We start from the raw sequence: 19,193 nt of genomic DNA on the forward strand, positions 1-19,193 counted from the left end.
TTTGATGACTTGTTTTTATTCTGCTTCCAAAATCTGATAGAACATCCATTAGAGTTTGGCAGAAACTCTGTTCTCTAATCAGCACTCTGAGTTGAGTTTGCCTCAGAAACTGGAAGGAAGAACTGATTTTCAAACAATTTAATTGTCATCTAATGACATACATGGCTTGATTTGTCTGATTGATGAGTTAAATTACTTCACCTGGTCCTGCGAGGGAACTGACAGTGCATTCAGTTTCTCATCCCCACTCTACAAATAACTATTTCTGGGGACTACAGCAACCACATGCACTTTCATCTTCTGAATTTAATCAGGCAACATGCTGTTTACTGATTCATTTGAGTTGTACAGCAGAATACTAAAAGAGGACAAAATAAAGCTGATTCTTCCTCCATCATGAGGAAGTGTCTTGTGAACTTTGTTTTTTCTGATCAAGCAGGGATCTTACCAAGGTTGAGCCCAAAGGCAATTAAAATAAAATAAGAGGAAATAGGTAGAAAATCAAAATGATAAGTCTGAGGACAAAGGTAGACTTTATAGACCAAGCAGTGAGATTGTTAAGAGGCAGAGCTGGATATAGGATGGAAGAATGTGTGTATGCCCAGAAGCCCACTGATCCACATCCTATCTGGAAAAAATCAGCATTCCTGCTTTGTGTGGTTGCCTTGCCTGATTAACTACTTTTACATTCCATCTATCTGGCAAGATTTGACAATGTGTGGTATAGCCATTCCTGCTCTAAAGACATAGGCTTAGCTATACTCTTAGAGGAAATTCAAAGATCAATTTTTAGTGAAACCGCTTTATTTTGAATTTGAGAGAAATCTGTCCAATTAGAATGATGTCATCATTTGAGGTTCTGAATTCTATCCCTTTATCCTTATTAAGTATCCCTTAATACTAATCTAGACTAATTTTTCTTTGAAGACCAAGTCCCAGGTCCTTACATATGGCAGGCAGATCTCAAAGGAGATTTAAAAGGGGCACCTGTCTTCAAGAAGGCAGGAAGTTTGCCTCCCAGCATGGTGCCTGCTGCTTGACTTGAACACACCTCTCCCTTTTCCTTCACCAGACTTCTGACTGGTCACCAGGTGAGAATGTCAAATCTGACTCACATGAATCAGAAGTCTTCCCTAGTGACAAGCTGTACTACTAATTTCCAGGAGACAAGGAATCAAGAAGTATAGGCTGAGCAGGGACCAGAGTGGGACTTTCAGTGCAGGTGTCCAGGCCCTTTCTTGAAGTTTTGGTTCCACTCTGGCTCAGGAGAACACATGAGGTATCAAAGGGATGTATGCAGGTCAAATTACTTATACAAAGGAGGTCCATTTCAGTCTTGAAACCTCTCCATTTTATACTCAGCTAGTTATATAGCTTACTTAACTGTGACAAGGAGCCATGCCCCAGAGATTTACAGACGCCAGATTTGTTTTCCAGAAGCAATCCTAGGTGATCTGGTACACATGACTAAATCTCTCCTTACAGGATTCTTCCCCTATCAATTTCATCACTTTACTTTGCAGGAGAACCATCATTACAAGGAGATTAGAGAAGGTCACTGATTTTTTTTTTCCCTCAGGCGGGCACGGGGATTCTCTGCCTTCTTAAAGGGGAGCGTGTGCTGTAGACCTGCTGCTTAATCGTGTCCTTCCCAGAGATAAAGCAGTTGCTCACCTGAAATCCTTGGAAGGCAAGGCGGTGGGGAGGGTGGCGAGGAGGTGGGGAGGGTGGCGAGGAGGTGGGGAGGGTGGCGAGGCGGTGGGGAGGGGGCGAGGCGGTGGGGAGGGGGGCGAGGCGGTGGGGAGGCGGGGCGAGGCGGTGGGGAGGCGGGGCGAGGCGGTGGGGAGGCGGGGCGAGGCGGTGGGGAGGCGGGGCGAGGCGGTGGGGAGGCGGGGCGAGGCGGTGGGTTCGGGGGCGAGGCGGTGGGGTTGGGGGGTGGAGCACTGCTCTAGGGAATGAATCCATGTTTAAAGCAAATATTGCAGAGTCCATTCTCATCAAAAGAAAGCGGAGCCATGTTTTAAGATCTACTAAAACCGCAGATAGTGAACAACTTCTTTTCTAAGTTGGGAATGCTTCTGCCCAGAGATTTATTGTCCTCATTATGTTTTGCTTGGATTTCTTAAAAAAAAATAAAAAATAAATAAAAAATTAAAAAGGAGCTCGAGTTACCCAAGCAGCCACCGTTTCTTGTGAAAAGGAAGCAACCCAGCTCCAGAAAATGCTCTCAGGCGCAGAGAAAAACAAACCTGGCAAAACATGAACCACAGACAGCAGCTGCAGCGTCTCTTGGGAGATATTTTAGTTTCATGGAAAGCCTAATTGAGGCCTAACTCATTCACATCCCGAGATGATGTCCATTTGAGGTGGGCCATTCTTGATACCACTTAAAAATATATGTATATATATGGCTGGGTGCGGTGGCTCACGCCTGTAATCCCAGCACTTTGGGAGGCCAAGGCGAGTGGATCACCTGAGGTCAGGAGTTTAAGACCAGTCTGGCCAAAATGGTGAAACCCCGTCTCAACTAAAAATACAAAAAAAAAATTAGCTGGGCATGGTGGCGGGCGCCTGTAATCCCAGCTACTTTGGGAGGCTGAGGCAGAAGAATCACTTGAACCTAGGAGGTGGTGGTTGCAGTGAGCCGAGATGGTGCCATTGCACTCCAGCCTGGGCAACAAGAGTGAAACTGTCTTAAAAAAAAAAAATTATTATTGTATTTTATTATGTTCCTGGGTACATGTGCAGGATGTGCAGGTTTCTTACATAGGAAAACATGTGCCATGGGATACCACTTTTTATGTGACCCTGGAATTGAAGCAAAATTACTTGTGAGGATTAGATAACTGATGCTTTGTCACAAAAAAAGAGCATAAACAGATTCATTGACTTACCCAGAGTACCAAAATTATTTACTTTTGGACTCAAACTCAGAAGTCCAGATTTGAACATTTTTTCACAACAAGGTGGAAACTGTGGCCATGCGATTGTTGTTCATATCATGCATAACCAAGAATAACAGCTGCTGCCCCGTGGTATTTACTCCATGACAGACACCATCCCAAGCTCTCCACGTATGTGATTTCATTTCATCACTGCAAAAAACCTGGAGGCCATGTTTATCCCTATTTTACAGATAAAAAAACCAAGGCACAGAACAAGTTAGTGGCAGAACAGAGATTCCAATGAAGACCTCTTTGACTCTGATCCTGTGTTCTCACTGCCTCTTGTACTGCCTCTCTGTAAGTACATTGATCCTGCCAAACAGCTTCATTCCATTAATTGGTTTTTTAAATTTATTTTTCAGAAGTGGACAATGGTGAGCAATTGTTTTTCCAGAGCACAGACACCCATGAGTTTAGACCTATCTTCAGTAATTAGCTTTTCCAAATATTCCCATCTACCTAGGTAGACGTGTGTTTTAAATCATTTTCACCTGATGCTCTTTCTCTTCCACTGAATATCCTTCCTTCATGAATTACATACATTAATGTATCATATATATTTGTAAATACATTTATGTTATATATGTGCTATGGTCTGAATGTTTATGTCCTCCCAAAATTCATATGTTGAAATCCTAACGCCTTCAGTGATGGTGTTAAGAGGTGAAGCCTTTTGGGGGTGAATAGGTTCTAAAGGTAGAGCCCTCATGAATGAAATTAATGAGCCCAAGGGAGTTCATTCATCCCTTCCACCATGTGAGGACACAGTGAGAAGCTGCCATCCTACGAACCAGGAAGCAGGCCCTCATCAGACACTGATTCTCCCAGTGCCTTGATCTTGGACTTCCCAGCCTATAGAACCATGAGAAACAGATTTTTATTGTTTATAAGCCATCCAGTTTACCGTATTTTGTTAGAGCCGCAAATGGACTAAAACAATATGTTATGTATGTATATGTATAGATACATCCCGCCTTCTACTTTAGGTTTAACATGGCTTTGTTCTCAATTAATGAGAACATGAGGAGTGAGTATTAACTTTTCCCTTTAAATAGAGGGCAATCCGCTAGAAACCTTCCATGGAAAGTTATGTTTATCTTTCTCAATTTCCAAGTGCAGAGGACATCTGTGATGTCACACGATTACTTCACTTCTGGGTAAATACAATCCAGTGATTATAATGGAGAACTTGGTAAAGTACTGGAAAACTAAAGGCCAGAATTTAATTAAGCAAAACATACTGAAGTGCACTAAAATAATCATGCAACTCTCAAAATAAGCAATGCTTTAAAATGAAGATTAAACATTTCCCTAAGGCATCAGTCCTACATGTTTTTATTATTTTTATTTTAAAGATGAGGTGTCACTCTGTCACCCAGGCTGAAGTGTGGTGGCACAATCATGGTTCACTGCAGCCTTGAATTCCTGGGCTCAAACAATCCTCCCACCTCAGCCTCCTAAGTAGCTGGGACTAGAGGTCTGTGCCCCCAGGGTCGGCTAATTAAAAAAAATTTTTTTTTTTTTTTTTGGTAGAGACAGGGTCTTGCTGTGTTATCCAGGCTGGGCTCAAACTCCTGGCCTCAAGCTATCCTCCCACCTCAGCCTCCCAAAGTTCTGGGATTGTAGGTATGAGTCACCCTGCCCTGCCAGTCCTGCACATTTTACCAAATATTTCTGTTATCAATACACAGATCCATACTTTACCCTTCCAGTTTCTTGAACATTGTATGAAACACCAGAACTTCCCATTTCTAAGGTACTGTAACTTCATAAGAACAACATACTTTAAAAACACAATATAAGAATAGTGTTTGTGTTTTGTGAGTTGTGGTTATCCATTAACAAACACTGATAAAGCACGTGTTATGTGCCAGACATGGGGTTTTCAAAAATGAGTAAGAGGGCCGGGTGCGGTGGCTCACACCTGTAATCCCAGCACTTTGGGAGGCCGAGGCGGGTGGATCACGAGGTCAGGAGATCGAGAACATCCTGGCTAACACGGTGAAACCCCGTCTCTACTAAAAATACAAAAAAAAATAGCCAGGCATGCACCACCAAGCCTGGCTAATTTTGTATTTTGGTAGAGATGTGGTTTCTCCATGTTGGTCAGGCTGGTCTTGAACTCCCGAACTCAGGTGATCCACCTGCCTCAGCCTCCCAAAGTGCTGGGATTACAGGCCTGAACCACCGCTCCCGGCCAGAGAACACTCATTTTATATAACTTCTAGAGTCACTGTTTCTCAGGGCTGGAAGGGAGCTTAATGAGTACATGATCCAGCCTTGCAGGTTGATGAACACCTTGACCCTGTCCTTGCCAGGTGCTTATCCACCCTGTTCCAGATCATAGCCACCAAGGGGGAACTCTCTGGACAACCTGGCAGAAGTTCCCCTCACTCAGCTGAAACCTGCCTCCACCTGAGGCCACAGAGCAAGTCTCCCTGGGCTTCTGGGTCTTCAGACATTTGGAGACAGTTATTATCTCTCCCTGCCCTCAGATTTATCAAGTCCAGGCTAAATGGATGATTTCTCACTTATAAATGTAAGGCATTTAATAATTACATTTCTTGATAATAAAATAAGGAAAAATTTAGGGTTTTTTAAACAAAAAATTGCATTGGTATATGTCTGCTGTTACCCACAGGGGGCCCTTGTTTGCAAAGCTAGATATTGCTGGACCCACCTATTGGTAGACATCTGAAAAATTTCTGCAAATGTGAAATAAATATTAAGGTCCAGAGAGAATAACTGTATTTTGTAATATCTGTAATATAGCTGTGTATTTTATCATATCTGCCTTTATATAATATAATGATAAATATAAATATCATTGCAGCAATAGTTATAGTAGAAAAAATCTGGAGTCCACCTAAGTGTCTATTAATAATGAGATAGTTAAATAAATTATGGTGTCTACTCAGCCATTAACAGTTGATGTTTGGATTCAGGTGCAGTGGTGCCTGCCTGTAGTACTGGCTACTCAGGAGGCTGAGGTGGGAGGATCACTTAAACCCAAGAATTTAAGGTCAACTTAGGTAATGTAGCAAGAACACTCTCTCAAAAAAGAGTCGATGCTTATAAAGTTATATAATAATATAGAAAATGCCTACAATATAATGGAATTATGTGGGAAAATCAATATACTCATTTAAAGGTACCATATGATATGGTTTGGCTCTGTGTCCCCACCCAAATTTCATGTTGAATTGTAATTACCAGTGGGAGGTGGGAAGTGATTGAATCATGGGGGTGAATTTCCCCCTTGACTTTCTTGCGATAGAGTTCTCACAAGATCTGGTTGTTTGAAAGTATGTAGCACCACACCCCTTCTCTCTCTCTCTCCTGCTGGCCATATGAAGATGTGCTTACTTCCTTTTCACCTTCTACCATGATTGTAAGTTTCCTGAGGCTTCCCCAGAAACAGAAGCCTGTACAGACCACAGAACCATGAGCTGATTAAACCTCTTTTCTTTACACGTTACCCAGTCTCAGGTATGTCTTTACAGCAGTTTAAGAATGGACTAATACACCATATGGTTGCTATGTAAACAGCCATGTTTTACAACAGTCTTAAAGTAAATGCAATATGTTAAGTAAAATAAGCCTGACATAGAAAGACAAATATCTCATTCTCTCACTCATATATAGGAGCTAAAAAAAAAAAATTGAACTCATGGAGATAGAAAGCAGAATGATGGTTACCAGACACTGGGAAGGGTAGTAGGGAGAGAGGATAAAGAGGAGTTGGTTAATGGGCACAAAAATACAGTTAGATTAAAAAAAAAAAAAAAGATCTAGTGCTCAGTAACCCAATAGGGCAACTATAGTTTACAATAGCTTATTGTATATTTCAAAATAACTAAAAAGTAGAATTAGAATATTCCTAACACAAAGAAATGTTAAATGCTTTAGGTGATGGATATCCCAGTTACCCTGTTTGATCATTACATATTGACACACTGGTACCAAATATCACATGTACCCCATAAATATTTACAACTATTATGTATCCATAACAATTAAAAATAAAAAAATTTAAAAATAAAAGTACAAAATGCTATCATTGGTGGTTTTACAGTAGTGAAGTTATAGATGACTTTTTCTTCTATTTTGTTTTCCAAAAAGTACTGATATTACCTTTAAAATAATAAAAAATTTAAATGTTTCATATTTATTTCAACATTTCTTTCTGAGATTTTATACACAGACACACATACCCAGATACACACACACACGCACATGCACACACCCACACACGTGCACACACACACACCTCCTTCTTTTTATTATTCATCGTCCTCACATTGGGTCAGTTTCTACAAAATGGGCATGAATTTTGGCGGGACCAGAAATGTTAAGAATAGTACTAATGATAATTTGAGCAGAGGCAGAAGAATGCTGAATGCTTTCAGCACATAGTGATCCCAGAATATCTTTGAGGTAAAAGAACCAAGAAGAGAAAAGTGACCCTCATGGGCAGATGAAGCCACCCAGGGCTGCAAGACCTCATCTTCCCCTCACTGCATAGACAGGTGTGCAGGCATGTGGGAAAGAGAGGGGGCATGAGTATGTGTGGACTCCACCCACACCGCTGTAACAGTCAATGTCTAGGCTCAACGTGTTTCTCTATTTCGGAATAATTCCATCATGCGTTGTATTGGCTGTGACACAATTGAAGGAATAACAAGGAGCAAAGCACCAGGACAAGTTAGTCTCTCTTTTCCATTTGCTGTCTGAGAGTGGCTGAGCTCCGTGCCAATAAACTGAAGCTTCCTCATTATTGTGTGATAGTAAACAAGAAGCCATCAGGATTTCACTTCAAAATGCACCAATTCAATTTTGAGGGAAAGAAATTTGCTAGTGTTAGAGCCTAGGGCTACACATGATCGCCATGAGGCTACAGTTTCTCCTCGGTGCGCCATCTCTCTCTCTGGTAGTGCAAATGAATTTTAGTTGGCATTTCAGCATGGCTCACAGCTTCGTCTTCTTGACTGAATGCCAAGCATGAACTAAAATATATCAGATGTTTTGTCTGCCTAGTGCCACGTTATGTGGGTGGAAGTCTGTGCAGTTCTACTGGAGGAACAAAACAATAGGATTAGCAGCAAGAGGGAAGCTTCAAGTAAATGATTAAACATTGGAAGGGAAAGAAAAAATGAATATTACCAGGAGGTAGGGGCTGAGGTCCTGTATGTATGAGCCTGCAGAGGTGTGCGGTGCCCTGGCATGTGTTCCATGGAATAAAAAGGAATGATTGGCAAGTGAAAGCAGTGCACATATGTTCAGGAATAATTGTGCTGATTTGAAAAGAGCAACAGTATAAAACCAAGACAAAGCAAATGAAATCCAATTTATGCCAAAGAGTAAGAAAGTTTATAATACTCAATAAACCCCCAAATCACCTAAGAAGGAAATGGGCAGAGAATTGTTGCCATTAATGAGATGGGAGCAATTCACGATGAGAACGTGACCATTTGCAGCACGCACTCCTCACATCTTGCAAGCCTTGGGGCTTCTGAACACTCACTCCTCCTATTTATTTTCTGAAACTTAATTGAGGAAAAGGAGGAAACTGTATCCTTGATATGAGTTGTACTTGCTGCTCCCTGGGTTGGCTTTAGCTAGTAGAATTCCTGGGTTCCTTTGTGTGTGAGGTTTTGCCTTTGATTTAACTGGATGATAGATTATCCTCGTCTCTAAAGGAAACAAGTTAGAGAGGTAACTGTGTCATAGTGTGTACTTTAACTTCTGAAAACAATGTCAATTTTTCTTTCTCATCACTTTCTTCAGTTGGTCCTGCCTTGTTGTTGGACTCATTATAAAAAAGCCAGGTTTTCCATGCCCAGACACATTAACTATCAGGGATGTGTCCTTCTCTGAGACAAGTCTTGATTTTACTGCTTCCTGCTGAGCCTGACTGCTGGCATTGGTCCTAATCAACTGGAAAATAAATGGAGCTTCCCAGGTCTTGAGTCAACACTGAGCCCCTGTTTTCCTGATGCTGCCAGCTGCCAGCCAGCCCATTGCCAAGAAACCATGCCAGAGCTCATGTTCCCTTATTTTCTCTCTACTTCCTTTTCCCTATCTGCTCTCCACCTCTGCTGTAATGCCTCCGGGCATTTTCTCAGTTCACTCTGTTTTCAAATCTTTCTTTATTACTCAGACTTCTGGGAACATTCTTGCTGTGTTTCATTGCTGTGTATTTTTTTCCATAAAATACTTCTTAACTAGATGGTGTCACCTTGAACAAACGAAAGGGAATATATTTTAGGTTTTCTTTTGTATCCACCCTGACCCTCCAACCCTTCAGTTCCCCAACCCCAGAAGGGCACAGGACAATGCAAGATACTCATCATTGAATGACTAAATGATTAAATTTCCTGAAGGATAATTCAGGTTTTTTTTTTCCCCTCCAGAAGTTCTCTTGATTTATTCTCTTACTCTTTATTATCTTATTCATCAATTATTTCCTTTCTCAACTCTTATCTTAAACTTATCCCTTCCTTTGGGATCCTTGTTCTCAATCTAGAAACATGTTTATGTCTCTCGTCTGAAACAAATGAATAAAGACAAAACAAAACAAGCACAACCTTTCCCTTGACTCTGTCTCCCATGGGTTTATTCAACATTTGTTTCCTGTGCCTACTATGTGCCACTGTTCTGGGGGCTGCATGGAGGCAGAACAGTTGCTTCTCTCATGGAGCTAGGGAGAGGATTCAGATAAAAAAAATATATATATATATCCACAGGAAAAGCTCCAGCTACAGCTTTGTTATTCAGGCCTAGGCTATTTGGAGTCTTGGTTAGAAGGCCTTCCACTGGCCCTTCCAGCAGGCTGATTTAGCTTTGGTGACTGGGTGTGGGCTGGATATTAGGCCTCCTGACCTCCTGCCTCCCATAAATCTGCACAAGGGCCCTCAGCAGCCCCAGTCTCCTCTTTCCTCCCAAGCCTGCTTAGAAGACTAGCCTGTAATTGCACTCCCTATTCTTTAACCAGCAGCAACCTGGTCCCAACGCCTACCACATGACCTCCATGCTAGGGCCCATGGGGTTTGGTTCCTAATTACATGTCCTTGGGCCTTAGACATTATTATCCATTTCTCCACTGGGTTTCACCTTTTCTTGTTCACCTCTATGTCCCTAGTTGCTCTTTCTGACATCAGCCCTCTTCTCTTCTCACTTTATGTTTCCAAGAAGCAATTTCACCCATCTGCCAGCTTTAATCACACCACCTCACTGATGTACCCCAAGTTGTCTTCAGATCTCCATTTCCCAATTCCCAAGGCCTAGCTTCATGGGCATATGACTGGTGCAGTGGCACACGACACCATGCTTAGAAGGTTAAGCATTAAATCCTCCCTGGGGATTTAATGCTCTGTGGTCGCCATCTTGGAATTCTTAAACTTCTTTGAAATTTGAATTGGTATTCTGTAAGTCTATCAGTCTGCTCAGGCCACCATAACCATGTACCACAGACTGGGTGGCTTAACCAATAGAAATGTATTTTCTCGCAATTCTGGAAATGAAGGCCAAAAGCAAAGTGCCAGCAGGGTAGGCTTCCTCTGAGGGCTGTCAGGAAAGGCTCTGTTCCAGGCCTCTCTCCCTGCCTTGCAGATAGCCACCCCCATGCTGCCTCTTCATATCGGAGTCCTTCTGTATCCATATGCCCCATGGTGTCTCTCTGTGTGTACTCTTCTTATAACAACAGTCAGATTGGGGTAGGGCCCACCCATATGATCTCATTGAACCTAATCACCTTTTTCAAGGCCCGATCGCCAAATACAGTCACATTCTGAGGTACCGAGGCTTAGGACATACGAATTTTGGGGGACACCATTCAGCCCATCGCAGCAATTGAAGTCAGATGAGGCAATGAAGCATGCGCTTAGGCTCTCTGTGGCCCTGCTTTCTGCCACCTTCCTGGGACACACTCTCAGGTGCCTCCCTGCCTCTTGGCCTTCTGGCCACCCAGCAACCCCTTCCTTCCACACTTAGAAGGCACATGGGTACAGGTGCTGGGAGGACCAGGGTCCAGCCATCCTAGCCCAGGGATGTCAGTGCCACTGCATGTTTGGAGGTGATTTGGCAGGGGCAAGCCTTGCACCCACCCCAATCCAGGTATCCAGCATATCCTGGTTGATGTTGCAATTCCTTGGGATTTCCTGAAGTCCATGGACCTATGGAAGGCTGTGGGAAAGGAAAGTGACTTCCCCCACTTCCTAGCCCTGGGTCATTCAGCCTTTTTGAGAATTTGACTAAAGTTAGATAACCTCTACCCTGGAAAGTTGACATACATAGACAGCCATGATTTTTATATATATTAAGCGGGTGATGAACTTCATAAAGCTACTCTGTGCACCTCTTGTGATTTGGCCCTGCTTACCTTTCCAGCCTCATGTCAACTCTGCTTTCACCATGCTGCAGCCCTCTTGAATCAGCAAAGCCATTCTCTGAATGCATTGTATCCTTCCACGCGTGTTTTTGCAAGCGCTCTTTCCTCTGTCTACCATATGCTTTCCTTCATTAGCATTGTAAAAAACTTCAAAATTAAAATTACATTCTATCTTCTTAGAGAATCCGTACTGTCATCTCCTACTTCCTATAACCTAAGTTAAACCAAGTGCTCCTCTAGGACATCCATGAGTCTAAAAGGTTTATAATACTAAGTTTTTATTATTTCCTTACCTTTGTCCTTTCTACAGGATTGTGAGCATTTTGAGGACAAGGACTGTGTTTTAATCATTGCTATTTTCCTGGTGTCTGGGACACAGCTGAGCACAGTCAATGTTTGCAAATATCTGTTGAAAGATCAAATGAATGCATTCCTGAATGAACGACTGAAAGAGGAGAAGTATGAGCTTGTGGTGAGCTCATTTTGGAGCCAAACAGTGCTGGGTTTAAATCCTGGCTCTCTTGAAGACTAGTATTGTGACCTAAGGGAAATTACTCTAAAGCCTCTGTTTTCTAATCTCAAAATAAGGCAAATGGAATTTACCTTCAAGACAAACCATTGTCAACTTATATTGATGAACAACAGCTATAGCTACATATAACTCAGTCCTGTCACTAAATTTCTGTGAGTTATCTTGGAATGAAAAGACAAAATTAAAAGACAATGAAGCTGTATTCTTGCAGATTAATTTATTAACAACAACAGTAAAAATATACTCATTGAATGTCTACTGGGTAGAAGACATTATGCTAGGACCTGTGGAGAAATTAAATATAAATTAATATTTGGCCTATGGAGGAGTTAAGGTATACAGTATAGGCTAAATTTTAAAATAAAGTAGGAAATGTCAGGTGCCATAAGAGAGGTATCAGATTTTAGATTAAGAGTTCGTTTGTAGCTGAGACAATGAGGAAGGCTTTTTGGGAGAAGTGGTGTTTGAAATGACCTTTCCTACAAAGGAAAGGTCAAAAGATTTTTGCTGACAGTGGAGGAAGGAAGACAGGAATGAATGCAACCATGAGGAGGTGGAGATACCTAGGAGAGAAATGTGGGCTTGGCCATCCTATTGATGTCATTGTTTCACCAGATGCTGCAGTTTCAGCTTCTGAAACCAAGGGTTAGTGACCTGCCTTTTTCACAAAGTACAACGTGCCCTGGTTTTCTGTCTGGAGCCATTGACGCTCTGCCCAGAACAAGGCCACCTGATGCCGACAGCTAAGGCAGAAACTGGCCTGTTCACACCGTAGCCCCTCAGAAGCAGCAGTTCTGTCACTCTTTTTCACAATGCCCTGAAGACACTTGGCAGAGGCTCTGCTGCAGGGGTGAGGAATCACATCCCTGTGAATAGGAATGAGCAACTGGAACTGGTGTGGACACTTGGGGAATGATTAACAAATCTTATCACAGATTGTCAAATTATGTTATTTAGAATCAAACTGCTTGTGGATGAGGCAGAAGATACATACACACGCTATAAAGATGGTTTTCTCTAATGACCAGTGATGATGAGCTTTTTTCCATATGTTTGTTGGCTGCATAAATGTCTTCTTTTGAGAAGTATCTGTTCATATCCTTCGCCCACTTTTTGATGGGGTTGTTTTCTTCTTGTAAATTTGTTTAAGTTGCTTGTACATTCTGGATATTAGACCTTTGTCAGATGGATAGATTGCAAAAATTTTCTCCCATTCTGTAGGTTGCCTGTTCACTCCAAATGCCCATCAATGATAGAATGGATAAAGAAAATGTGGCACATATACACCATAGAATACTATGCAGCCATAAAAAAGGATGAGTTTGTGTCCTTTGCAGGGACATGGATGAAGCTGGAAACCATCATTCTCAGCAAACTAACACAGGAACAGAAAACCAAATGAGCATGTTCTCACTCATAAGTGGGAGTTGAACAGTGAGAACACATGGACACAGAGAGGGGAACATCATACACCGGGGCCTGTCAGGGGGTGTATGCTACTCCCACCCCTGTCAGGGGGTGGGGGGCAAGGAGAGGAAGAGCATTAGGACAAATACCTAATGCAAGTGGGGCTTAAAACCTAGATGACAAGTTGATAAATGCAGCAAACCACGCTGGCCCAGTGCTAGCCCTTTGGGACCCCATTTGAACGTTTGACTGCCCTTTGACACCTGGACCAGTGGGCAGGAAGAGAAACTAAAATCGAGGTAGTAATTTAAGCAGCACATTACGGGGGGCTCTGGCCTTACTGAACTTGAACTCAATGCTGCCGATTTTTCACAAACCTTGATTCATGATACCCCACTCCTTCTGGCTCAGCTAATGAGCTCCTCCTGTTACCCAAAGTTGACCCGAGGGACCCACTGCAGAGCCCGGGATGGCAAAGAATTCTCTGACTCAGGCTCTGACCCGGACTCGGAGGGGCAAAGTGAGCAGGAAAGGGATCTGCAAAGTTCACCTCCTCTTGGCCAAGGCGGCCTCCCGCTGGGGAGGCGGCTCTCGCGCTGGGGAGGCGGCTCTCGCGCTGGGGAGGCGGCTCTCGCGCTGGGGAGGCGGCTTCCGCGCTGCAGCCCCGGCTCCAGCGCCCCGCGTCGCCTCCGCTGCCGGTCGGGAGCGCGCGTCTCCGCCGCACCTCGGATCTAGGAGCTACTCGCCTGGCCCTGGGCGGTGGGAGGCGGCGGCGGCGGCGGCGCTCGCGCACCTCGGAGGAGCCAGGAGCCGGAACCAGGGCCGAGCCCGCGGGCCGGGGCTAGCCAGCCGGTAACTGCGGGCGGGACAGGGCGCCCAGGGCCGAGCAAAGCCCGGGCGCTGGGTGCGGGGCGCGTGCAGCTTTGGTCAAGGCAGGGCTTGCTTGGGTTTGGGGGCAGTCTTTAGTTTAGAGGGGCTAGAGAATGGGGTGGGAGGAGGAGAAATGGGGTGTGAGGACGCCCACGGGAAGAGTGTGGACCCCGTGGAGAGCACCAAGTTTAAAACCTTCCCGGCAGCCCTTTGATGTGCGTGTGGACGCCGCTGGGCGTCCGAAAAGCCTGGAAGCTGCGGCGCTCGGGGCTTGGGTGGGCTTCCTCCCCTCCGCTGGGCCCCAGCGGCCGAGGCACACCCTTTCCCGCTGGTGAGAAAACTTTCCTTGCTGCGGCCCTCCTGCCGCCTTGGTGCCCTGCAACTGAGAGAGCCCCCCTGGGCTGGGGAAATGTGCTGGCTCCTGGCCCCGGGCGCGCCTCCATGCACTGGGCAGGGTTCTCAGATGATGCCTGGCTTGACAGTTGCTCATTCATTTTGTTTGGACTGGGGAGCCTGCTCGCAGGTCATGTTACTGATTAGAGGGAAATAGGGGTTTTACACTTTCCCCGCCGCCCCACCCCGCAACCCGCCCCCGCTCCCCCCGCCCGCCCCGCGCCCCGTGCCCCGTGCCTTTCCCATTCTTTCTGTGTAATTAATTGAGGAAGGCAAAGAGTAGTCTCTGCAGAAACCTGTTTGGAGGCGTTGTGGTTTCCACAGCATGCTAGATGGCACAGAATCTCAGCCACTACTCTGCATTTAGTTTGACAACAGTGAAACACTCTGGTGTTTTGAAGGCAAAGGAAGCTTGAGGGAATGTGTCCAGGGAGACGAGAGAAGGGAACTCTTATGCATAAATTAATTCTTACGAAAACCCCAAAAGTAAACAGTAGTATTTTCAGTTTGCAGGTAGAGAAAATTAGATTGCGATATTAAATACGTTTTCCAAGGTGACTGCCCCAGTTAAGTAATAGTGGGGAGTAGGGGTCTGGAAGCTAGGACTGTGAGTCTAGTTTCCTTTAGGTACATTGCATGGGGTACACAGACAAGAACAGGTGCAGGAGAGTGACGTGGGCCTGCAAGGATAAGTTCAGGAAAGCCAGAGGCCACTGTGAGCTGGGGTACTCACAAGGAGTTTCGTTCTTATGAGGAAGATCATCCAGTGTTTATGGAAGAATAGATAATATTAACAGGTGATAGGAAAAGGAAGAGTTGCTTCCAGTCTGTATCTTTCTTTTCAAAGTGAGGCCAGCCTAAACCCTAAAGAGGGTCTGGAAGCCCGAAACTGGACTGGATTGTTCAAAACCCAAATGGCAGACATCCTAGAATAGTGAAAGCGGTTACAGTCATCTTTGTGCAGGTATGAGAGACGAGAACGGACCCAGGAGACTTTTCAAAAGAGGGAAACATTGAATCCTGGCAACATTCTAGAACAAATTCTTTAAGATAGCTCAAAACTACCTAGGGAAGCATTTACAAATACTTAGCCAAACCAACTCCCTTCCCTTTTCTAGCAATCTACTGGGATATAGATCAGGGTATGCTGTATCCATTGTCTTCAAATGTGGGCTGTGACTCATTAGGCTAATGATCAGTTTAGTGAGTTGCAAATAGCGGTTTTTAAAACATGAAAGCCAAGAGAAAGAAAGATACGATATCAGAGTGCATTGCAGGAGCAAGGTTAAGTACTGTTTTGTGAAGCGCGCGCTGGTGATGCATGTGTCCTGTTCTGCGTTGCTGATCCTGCTGCCTCTGCGTGAGTGTTCATACCCATCGCTAGCTGCCCCCTTTCAGCCTTCTGAGCTAGCCCCATTCTGGTCACAGTGGGGGTCATCTTCTTTTACCTTGTAGATTATGTCATCAACATATTCTGGAAAGGTGTTCGCTTCCTCCTCCCCATTTCTGTTGGCCCCCAGATGCTGAGGTATTTTGCCAATCAGAATTCATCTCTGAATTATTTATCTGTGACCTTTTTTGATAGTCACAGTTCATAGATAACTTTTATCAAACATATTAAATTAGTTCAAATTGTATAAAGAGAATATCACATCTGTCCTTTTTAGCTTTCAAGGGAAATGTTTTCATTACTTGGAGTACAAAAAATATTGGAAGAACAATATTCTTATGATGTTTGTGTAATATATTTAAGGAACTATTATTATACCAAGCTATGATATTTGGAAGATTACCAGATAATGCCTCATTGTGCCATTTTCTGTCTAGTCTTTTTTTTTTTTAATTTTTCTTATTTTGGCTTTTTTTCCTAAATGAAATATCAAGGTAGATATATGAGAACCTCTCCATAACTCTTGAACCCACTGGTTACTTCAAGAGTATGAGGGTTCATCATGCAAAGGAATATGAAGAAATGTTTTAATAAACAAAATGAAAAATAATATGAGGGTTGAGCAAGGAGGCCTTGTTGAATAGATTTACTTCCTTCATCCCAAAGCTAGTGATGGTGTATCCGAAATTGGTGGGTTCTTGGTCTCACTGACTTCAAGAATGAAGCCACGGACCCTTGCGGTGAGTGTTAACAGTTCTTAAAGATGGTGTGTTCCGAGTTTGCTCCTTCTGACGTTTGGACGTGTTCGGAGTTTCTTCCTTCTGGTGGGTTTGTGGTCTCGCTGGCTTCAGGAGTGAAGCTGCAGACCTTCATGGTGAGTGTTACAGCTCATAAAGGCAGTGCAGACCCAAAGAGTGAGCAGCAGCAAGATTTATTGCAAAGAGCGAAAGAGCAAAGCTTCCACAATGTGGAAGGGGACCTGAGCGCCTTGCCGCTGCTGGCTCCAGTAGCCTGCTTTTATTCCCTTATCTGACCCCACCCACATCCTGCTGATTGGTCTATTTTACAGAGAACTGATTGGTCTGTTTCACAGAGAGCTGATTGGTCCGTTTTGACAGGGTGCTGATTAGTGCATTTACAATCCCTGAGCTAGACACAGAGTGCTGATTGGTGTATTTACAATCCTCCAGCTAGACAAAAAAGTTCTCCAAGTCCCCACTAGATTAACTAGACACAGAGCACTGATTGGTGTGTTTACAAACTTTGAGCTAGACAAAGGGTGCTGATTGGTGCATTTACAAACCTTGAGCTAGACACAGAGTGCTGATTGGTGCATCCATGAACCCCGAGCTAGACAAAGAGTGCTGATTGGTGTATTTACAATCTTCCAGCTAGACATAAAAGTTCTCCAAGTCCCCACTAGATTAGCTAGACACAGAGCACTGATTGTTGCGTTTACAAACCTTGAGCTAGACACAGAGTGTTGATTGGCGTGATTACAAACCTTGAGCTAGACACAGATTGCTGACTGGTGTGTTTACAATCCTTTAGCTAGACATAAAAGTTCTCCAAGTCTCCACCAGATTAGCTAGATACAGAGTGCTGATTGGTGCATCCATGAACCCCGAGCTAGACACAGAGTGCTGATTGGTGCATATACAATCCTCCAACTAGACATAAAAGTTCTCCAACTCCCCACCTGATTCAGGAGCCCAGCTGGCTTTGCCTAGTGGATCCCGTGCCAGGGCCATGGGCGGAGCTGCCCACCAGTCCCGTGCCACAAACCTGCACTCCTCAGCCCTTGGGCGGTTGATGGGACCGGGCACCATGGAGCAGGTGGCGGCACCCGTTGGGGAGGCTCGGGCAGTGCGGGAGCCCACCACGGGGTGGGGGGTGGGGGGCTGGGCTCTGGCATGGCAGGCTGCAGGTCCTGAGCTCTGCCCCACGGGGAGGTGGCTGAGGCCCAGTGAGAATTTGAGTGCGGTGCAGGCAGGCTGGCAGTGCTGGGGGACCTGGCGCCCCTTCTGCAGCTGCTGGCCTGGGTGCTAAGCCCCTCACTGCCCAGGGCTGGTGGGGCCCACTGAGTCTGCGCCCACCTAGAACTCACGCTGGCCCAGGAGCGCCGCACACAGCCCGGGTTCCTGTCCCTGTCTCTCCCTCCACACCTCCCCGCAAGCAGAGGGAGCCGGCTCCAGCCTCGGCCAGCCCAGAGAGGGGCTCCCACAATGCAGCGGTGTGCTGAAGGGCTCCTCAAGCATGGCCAGAGCAGACACTGCTGAGGAGGTGCTGAGAGTGAGCGAGGGCTGCTAGCATGTTGTCACCTCTCAATGGGGCCATTTGAGGGTGAGTTGAGCTGTCCATGTGCTTCTTGCATTTGGGGCTCACACAGGGGCCTGGGTGGCTGGATCGCTCACCTTCCCAGAGTTTGTTGGGCAAAGGATGTCTGAAGATGATCTGGGAGCCAGATGGGGCCACATGGGAGGAAGGGGCTGGCCTAAGGGCGAGGGCACCTGGCAGCAGAAGTAGGAATGAGCAGCCAGCTGAAGGAAGGTGAGTATTACTAACACACCCATGTGAGGTATGAAGATAGTTAATTCAGTCCTGTCCTCCTGCTTTGATCTTGGAGTGATGTGAAACTAGCTAGCAGTTGAGTGGATGGTGGAGAAATAGAAAAGAAGCTTACCTTCCCCCAACCCCAGCAGGAGACCAGCATGCAGCAGGACATTGCAGAAATAGGGCAGATTTGTGTTATAATGGGTCAGAGTTTCTTTTGTTTCCAAAGATTAGACATTTTAATTCTTTTAGGTTTTTATATTTCTTATTTATTTATTTATTCATTTGAGGCAAAGTCTCACTCTGTCTGTTGCCCAGGCTGGAGTGCAGTGGCATGATCACAGCTCACTGCAGCCTCAACCTCTTGGGCTTAAGTGATCCTCCCATCTCAGTCTCTCAAGTAGCTGGGACTACAGGCACAGAACACCATGCCCAGCTAATTAAAAAAAATTTTTTTGTAGAGACGTGGTTTTGCTATGTTGCCCAGGCGGGTCTTGCATTCCTGGGCTCAAGTGATCCTCCTGCCTCCACATCCCGAAGTGCTAGGATTACAATTGTGAGCCACTGTGACTGGCCTCTTTTGGGACTTTGAAATTGTTGCATGAGCAGAAACATCATGGGATCTACTCAAGTATTTGCTTGAGGACAGGGAAGATGAATCCCTTGAGTGTATTTTGAGGCGCAATAGAAAACCAAAATACAGTTGACATTTGA

The 19,193-nt window shown here is 44.8% G+C and overlaps 2 protein-coding genes across 14 annotated transcripts in view; both read left to right on the forward strand.

Moving 5' to 3' along the window:
* LOC100977566 (cytochrome b5 reductase 4) overlaps positions 1 to 12,068 on the forward strand; it is a 173,723-nt gene extending 161,655 nt beyond the window's left edge. For 2 of the 8 annotated variants that reach the window (XR_008625689.2, XR_008625692.2), the window contains 3 exons: positions 1,580 to 1,690; positions 3,137 to 3,242; positions 11,645 to 12,067. The gene's annotated coding sequence lies outside the window, so the exon portion shown is untranslated. Of the gene's footprint in view, positions 1 to 1,579; positions 1,691 to 3,136; positions 3,243 to 11,644 lie in introns of those variants that run through there. The other 6 variants (XR_008625677.2, XR_008625678.2, XR_008625693.2 and 3 more) reach the window with 5 other exon arrangements.
* MRAP2 (melanocortin 2 receptor accessory protein 2) overlaps positions 1 to 19,193 on the forward strand; it is a 133,479-nt gene that overhangs the window by 3,939 nt on the left and 110,347 nt on the right. The window contains exons 3-4 of one of the 6 annotated variants that reach the window (XM_034962481.3): positions 1,580 to 1,690; positions 3,137 to 3,242. The gene's annotated coding sequence lies outside the window, so the exon portion shown is untranslated. Of the gene's footprint in view, positions 1 to 1,579; positions 1,691 to 3,136; positions 3,243 to 13,827; positions 14,126 to 14,330; positions 14,475 to 19,193 lie in introns of those variants that run through there. The other 5 variants (XM_003816393.5, XM_055113932.2, XM_063605404.1 and 2 more) reach the window with 5 other exon arrangements.

The sequence above is a fragment of the Pan paniscus genome, chromosome 5 (assembly GCF_029289425.2).
Source record: "Pan paniscus chromosome 5, NHGRI_mPanPan1-v2.0_pri, whole genome shotgun sequence".
NCBI classification, from domain to species: Eukaryota; Metazoa; Chordata; class Mammalia; order Primates; family Hominidae; genus Pan; species Pan paniscus.